Source organism: Phoenix dactylifera, unplaced genomic scaffold (assembly GCF_009389715.1).
Source record: "Phoenix dactylifera cultivar Barhee BC4 unplaced genomic scaffold, palm_55x_up_171113_PBpolish2nd_filt_p 002809F, whole genome shotgun sequence".
NCBI classification, from domain to species: Eukaryota; Viridiplantae; Streptophyta; class Magnoliopsida; order Arecales; family Arecaceae; genus Phoenix; species Phoenix dactylifera.
In genome coordinates, this window is record NW_024069919.1 from 5757 (window position 1) to 13413 (window position 7657).

Genomic DNA, 7657 nt, shown 5'->3' on the forward strand with positions numbered 1-7657 from the left:
ATCATTACTGAAACTGCCTCTTCTGCCATCCATCAATGATATCGATGTCTTGAATCATCAGAAGTCTGAATTTTCAAAGTTTCTTCTCTATATATAATAGAGGCAAAAAAAGAACAAGGAGTCAGGATCCACCTATGGCTGCATCTTGCGTGTATTACAGTTCACCAACTCCATTGGCTGAGCTCAAAATGATTCATCCATATGGGAAATCCATTTATGCCTCGAGCCCTTACTAGTATAGGTATCACATAGAAAGAAAGGTGGCCAAATTGTTACCGCACATTTCGATCAAGATGAGCAATAAAACGAAGCACATAATATATAGATCTTTTTATAAGTAAGGAGATCCAAAAACATGCGTTTTATTTACAAGCACACGACTGTAGCACCTGATATCCAAGACTTGCATATTTTCAAGCTAACGATCCTATTCAATCATGATAGGAGTGTCAGAACTGCAGCCACTTTCAGCAATTTCTCTTGGGATGTCTCCTCGGAGAATTCGAACTTGAAACTTCAAGTTCTTATCGTCCATTAGTTCAAGAACGCAAGCATCTCCAACCTTTAGATTGTTGTCGACTGCAAAATGTTTCCATCCACTATCAAATCTTTTCAAGTTCGATCACCGTAGTATCTCATCTCCCAGGTCTTGTTTCGGTAACAGAGGACTGCAGGAATGCAGGCAGATGGAAGTAGCGTCCAGAAATTCTTTGGAATCGTCTATGCAAGAAAACCAAGAAATAAGATGAGATGTACTGAGTCTAATTGGCCCTTAAAGAAACAGCCCATTAGAAAGAATGCCACATAACTGGGAACCATTCCAAGATATGGGTTCTGTCAAGTCAGATCCAGTGTCCTTCTGGTTTGTGGTTTGATTTGATATGAAACCCATCAATTAATATAGAAATAAAAGTTGTCTCAATTTGTTCTATAGATATATTTTTATAATCAAAAAATCACAAGAGCACCTGACGATATTAATAGCTGGTTCAAAGTCATTTGTCATAGCCATTTTTCAAGTCATAAAAGGGGAGGGTGGGAGGGACTCGTTGTATGGGTTCCAATTGCTGATATCAAACAAGTGTCAAATATATCAAGTTCAATCATGTTTTGGAAAACTTGCAGCAAGATATTACAAGAAATGTTGGAAAGGCAAAGGTTTAAAATAATTTTGATATGATGGTTGTAAAATATCAAAAGTAATTACCATTTGAAAGGGGGCCTGCACTTGAGACTTTGTCATAACGCATGCAAAATAGGGCTTTCCTGAAAGTGGGACAGTTCCATCCTTTTCATCAATTGTAGCAGGATCTGATGGACTTGAGAAGGGGGCAAAATGTCCAACTTTATTATCTCCATTCTTGCTGCTTTTGGATAGCGGGCATAGATCTGCATTGTCATTCTTCATATAATAAATGTGGGAAAGAAAACTCTTTAAAAAAATGGATTAGTTAAACTGCTACAGCCAATTAAATAAGCAGAAAGATTGTATAAGCTCATCTCAAATTCTTAAATATATTTATATTCTAGTTAACGGTCTCCTTCTTACGAAAAATCATTTCGTTGGTTTCACTGGAGATACAACTAACAAATCAGAAATTGGTACAAGATATCAAGTGAAGATAGGGATGTTTACTGGCACGATTAGTTGATTCTTGGGAGGAGAGACTGCGTGCCGCCACAGGAGTTTTGCAGTGTCGGCGGTGAGTATTGGAACTGCATACTGAATGGTCTGTCTGAAAAGAATAGTTGAAGGGTCAATTTAAAATGATTCAAATTCAGAAAATGTTGTAGCAAAAACAATTAGTAGCAGCATATAATCTCAAACAAATACTCGCTAATATCACTTTTTGTTTCTCTAATAATAAGTATTAGAAAGTACATTTGTAAATATGAAGTCCATGTCCATGTTTATGTTCAAGTATAACTTTTTGAAGGGGATGAATTTATAGATATGTGTAACATGAGCATGTGCAGAAGTTTCTGTTATTTAAATCAGACGTTCAAGCTTTTTAATATTTGTGCTAGTAGAATATCAGAGATACCGATCTTAAAATCTGTTCTCTCTCTCTCCCTTCCCCAACCCACCCCCCCCCCCCCAAAAAAAAAAAAACAGAAAAAACCCTTCATGCACACAATCTCCATATATTATAAAAATTGCCTATTTCCTCTTTGAACTAAATCTCCCTCGATCCTACTTGCCGGGTGTATCAAGAATACTAGCATTGTTATAAAAGAAAGAAAAAATGCTAGCATTGTGTTCTTTTTCCTTTTTTGGGGGGGATTGTGGAGGGGGGGGTTGTACTGGGGGCTTTCTGCCAAAGTATTTGCACTAGTTGCAATAAATGCTTATTGTTTATCAAAATGTTTGAATCAAGAAACACATGTCGATACAAAAAGATGGTAAAAGATTACAAGATGAATCAAAAACCAAATATTCGTTGTCATTGCCAAATTTTTCCAACATGGTTATGATTTACTGGACAATCTATTTCCGTAAACTTACATTCTGACATATGATGTAAATTGCAGTCTTCAGTCAATGATTCAAACAAGTTGATTCCATGCCTATCCATCAGATTTCCTACATTTTTGCTGTATGTAGAATCCATGATATATGTGAGGCAGCGTATTGTATGTATTTTCTGAAATGGTATGATTTAGGCCTCTTAAGAAATGCATATCAGCTTTAGCATGGTACGAACCAGATAGGATATGGTCTGTCAAGTTCTAATTGCATTTCAAGGAGAATATGCATTTGCAAAAAAAAAAAGAAGATACTTTGCTACTTGGTACCAAACAACCAAAACAAAAAAAGACACACTGCTAGGTTAAGGTAATTTGGTGAAATGTCACAAAGAAATTTTAAATTATCTATACGAACAGTGAAGAGTTGCTAAATATTTTTTTTGAATAGAGCACATAACAACAAACATTAATGCTTTTCCAACATCCAAGCAATGCAATTCTTCATCGATTGTCTTTCTCAGCAAGGAAATTGCATCTGTTGACTGGTTACAAGTCTGTATCCTACCATAAGATCTTTCCTCAAGAGTTTGCAGTTGCAATGTAGAGACTTATCCCTCAGGGTATTCATGCAATTTATAAAATTGTCACTAAGAGCTCCTATAAGAAACAGCAGCATTCTCAATTTTCCTTCAATATACTTTAAAAATTGAAGTGTGAAAGTGGTATGACAGAGGAACCACCTAAATAGAGGGGTTTCTAAGACTGCAGAGATGAGGAATGTTACAATATGCATGGTTGCATCAATGAATTGTATACATTTTCTGTCAAAACATGTAACTGTAACCAGCTATTTTTCATTGAAAATAGCAGCTTTCCATGTAACCCTAAACTTAACCACTCACCCTACAAATAAATAAAGAAAGGACTCCAACAAGCCTTCTCCCAAATCTGAACATGCCTTAATCCATCTAAATAGCTACTTGGTGAAGAAAGGCATGATTCATCAAAGTTCGAGGCATCTTATAACTGGCTCTCAACTTGACATCAACTCTAACCGGTGCCAAGTTTGCATGAAGGCAAGTCTGGGAAAGAGAAGGTGATGCAATGAAATTTAAAGAACATTTCACTAATAAGTAACCTACCATATGATTTACACATTTCAAGCACCTACAACAGGGGACCAATCCCCTAAGTTTACCAAATTTTAACTTCTAGTTGTTCAAATGAAAAGAGGATAGAAGGTTGGATATTGTAAAGTGCATGATTTCTGAGGCACAGCATACATGCCAACGAGTCAGAGTGAGCTACAGTCCCCAAATGCCTTGCATATTAACAAAAAGATAAAGCTTAAATGATTATTCCATATAAGTTAGACCCTAAATTAACTAATAGGTTATTCATACATTTATATTCTTTAATATCTAATAGCTCTTTAAGAAATAAAAATTTTCAAAAGTTTAATGAATAAATATCTCTAATATCAATAAACACTTATTTTATTGAGACGACCTAGTAGTCAGGTTTAGATTCCTAATTCCTGGATACATAATGCATGCTTCCATATGAATGTACACATTTTTTTGTGTACCTTATGCACAATAAATCTCTCCTTACACTTGTATATGTCAAACATGAGCTTGTGCTTTTAGTTTTATATGTAGCATGCCTCTAAAACTATTCAGGTACCTTAAAGCTAATAAAAATATTAAACTAGAAGTTGTAACAAACCTCCATGTCCTCCCTTTTCCCACCCAACATCAATTAAAAGAAATAACTATTCCCATTTCCCTTTACATTCACCCTCTCCCAATAGTAAAACATAGAGGCAGCAGATCAATGCACGTCCAGGGCTACAACTTTGACGGTGCATTGATCAGAATTAAGTTTGTTTCTGAATAATACATAATCAGCTGTAGTGGTTTTACTGAGTTGGGTCTACATTTATCAACCAGCACAGAAATAACTAAACTATTTTTAATCAGGCCTTTAGTAATTAATCATAAATCCCATAACACATGCCTGACTTGGTTTGAGATTGAGCTGTAGGCTTAGGACCATAAATCGATCAGGAGTCCAGATTTATGATTCAGGACATCAAAATCAGACGACATGCCATCGCCATTTGCACATTTGCTCATTATGTCTCAAACCTGAGCGCTAAATAGCAAATTTTGTTTCAGTTATTGGCTCAATGAATAAGTAATAACCTCTAACAGCGAACATATTTTTCTTTCTTCCTCGGTTATAAGTCATTGAAGAATTCCACATAAGAATGAAAATAACTGCTCCGATAATGGGAGATGCTACCTTCCAGCAAGAATATCGTATAAACAATGTCCATAACAAGTAATTCATTGAAATGTATTGTAGCAATGAAAATATCAATGGCTTTGCATGGTCTTATAGAAAGAGACCTACTAAAGCCAGAGAGGATCCCATTTTAACCAAGTGACAATATTAATACTGTTTATTGTAACAAGACTTGCAACTATTAATCCTTTAGGTGAAGTTATGCATCATAAAATAACTCTTTGGCACATTAACCATGATTGAACATAAAAAGTGTTCCATCTTACTGTTAATCAGATTTACATGAAGCTAAGATTTTCACAAGACCTCTCCAAGCAATCAAAACATTCTGAGAATGCACCCTTTGAGGTTGTATCTTTTGTTGCATTGCTAGATAATTTAAAGCATGCCAATTTTGTCGACAACTTGTGTTGACCACATGAATGGAAACAGTTTTCAATACCATGTATTTACATAAGGTACCAAACAAGAGAGTTCAAAAACTTCTGTTTGGCTTGTGAAAGAGTATCTTTTGAGTACCACATATTTGAAAAGTTCCAGAAAAATGTAAAAGTGATGGTTCTTTAACAGAAATAAGAAGTTGAGAAATTTAAATTGCTCTTGAGTTCAAGTACAAAATGTATATCCATGTTCAGTTTTCTAATGCAGTTGTCACTGTGGCAGGAAGTCAAGGCCTGTTCCAAGATGATAGCCTCATTCTTTAGCCACAGCCTGAAGGAAAGAAAATTAATGTGCAAGTGAAATCAAGAGAAATATATTCAAGGAGGCAGAATCCCGCAAGAGCAAACTGAGAGATCCACACACAGTATGATGTTCTGATTTGTTAGTTCTTCTGAACTCTTACTCATTCAGGAGTTTCTTCTAGGTTCCATAGTCCGGCACATATTTGAATAATTGGGAAAGTGAGAACAACTTTACCATTCTCTCCTAACATATTGATAATACACTTTTCGCTAGAAATAACAAGAGGCTGACAAAATGTGACACAAAGTGTTGGTCGAACTCGAATTGAAATGAAGAGCATAACTACATCGTTGAAGCTTCAATTCTTCTGTTAGGAAAGAAAATTAAAGAAAAAACTATACTTTTATGTCAAGGTAAAAATAAAATAAAAGAAGATGATACTTAACATATATTAAATAAAAAAAATACCAAGCAAGTTCAGCTAACATTGCTGAAGAACAAAATTAACTAGATCCATGTGTCTACCAAATAATAAAGAAACATAATACATAAATATCATCCCTCATGCTCAAGCCATTGGAATTAAAAGTTACAATGTGCGAATGTTCAACTTAAGTTATGCTGTTGAGCTCAAAGCCGGCTTTGATCTTCTAAAGGGGCCATCGGATGACAATTTCGGCATGAAGCAAAGAGAATTTGGTCCTGATGTTGATAGTTTAAAAGTGAATGAATAATTTGATATGGATATTGCTGGAAATCATAGTGACAGAAAAACCAACTGCTTTGTTTAGCCTTTTGTCTCCAAGAAATAACTGCAGTTTAAGAGATAAAACAAGAATATGTTGCTAGATACACCATAGAAGTGGGACATAGCGAAGAACTTGATAGCAACTTAGGATGTCTGGAGTACTCAGCAAATATACCATGGAAGTGAGATATAAGCTAGATACTATCATATCTAAGATGCAGCACAAGGGTAAGAAGTAGACATATATACATTCTTAAAAAATTTGACTACTTTTGCTTCTTCTTTGGGGCATTAATCTTAGCTTAAGATCCTCAAGGTTTTCCGATCCAAGTTTGCAGTCCAGCCATTGCCACAAAAAATTAGGTTTAAGAAAACATGTCTTGAGAAGAAAAAAAAAAAACACTGTCCCACAAATCATCCATTCCCCATTAAAACACAAAATCAATTCAAAAAAAAAAAAAAACCCTAACATGAAATAACAGCAAGAAATGAACGAGAATATGATGGAAAATGTGTTTGAGATTCATCAGGAGCAGAGCTCACCATTGGGATCGAGAAAGAAGCACGGCGCCACAAAATATTGCGAGTGCGTGTGGCTCCCGGGGCCTCCGAGCTCGGCGCTGTAAAAATGTGCTAGATTTTAGCGCACCCTCGGCAGAGAGGAATTTCTTGACCGCTGGCTTTGGACCGCACCGGGTTTACTTAAAACCATTCCCACGAGAACATCTGCTTTATAGCGAGGTGATATTTGGTTTGCTAAAATGGGAATCTGGAATAATATGATTTAGCCATTTAGATCCATTCTTGCGTACTCGTTTGCATGTAAAATGTCATTGGCAAGCGACCAGAATGAGAATTGAAATCGAAATTGAAATGGATTAGAATAGAAATCCTAGTGGTTCATAATCGAAATCAGAATCAGAATAAAATTTAGAATATTTCTATTCCCACAAAAAATTTGAATGGAAATAAAACTTTGCCTAACCAAATCGTTGGGTTCTTATTCTAGAGTCGAACCATCCCCAGCTAAATATGCCATAAGGTTTTTTTATATATATATAAAAATACAAAACAAAAACTATGGAAGGGTTCTATATTTTTTACTATTAAATATTAGACATCTGCCTAATAGTAATATAAAAACATTTTATTATATTTATTAAATTAGAATATACTTATTATTACATGGATCTCAATCTTGAGAACTACCTCGAACTGAGTCTAGACTATACCATCCTAACACTTGAGATGGCTTCACTAGGAAGCCCATGTTTTATGTTTTATTTTGCATCACTTGTTGTTTATGATGGATGTTTAAAATATTTTTTAGTCAAGCAAATGGCAAAAATTAAAAGGAAAGGAAAAGGATGGGGAAGTATTAGCAAGAATTATTTCTTACAATTGCAGTCCAAGAATCAAGATGACTAAAGAATCTTGAATATCAAT

General features: G+C 35.1%; 1 pseudogene; it reads right to left on the reverse strand.

The window, feature by feature from the left end:
* Positions 1-361: 361 nt before the first annotated feature.
* LOC103716364 lies at positions 362-7194 on the reverse strand (annotated as a pseudogene).
* Positions 7195-7657: the final 463 nt, after the last annotated feature.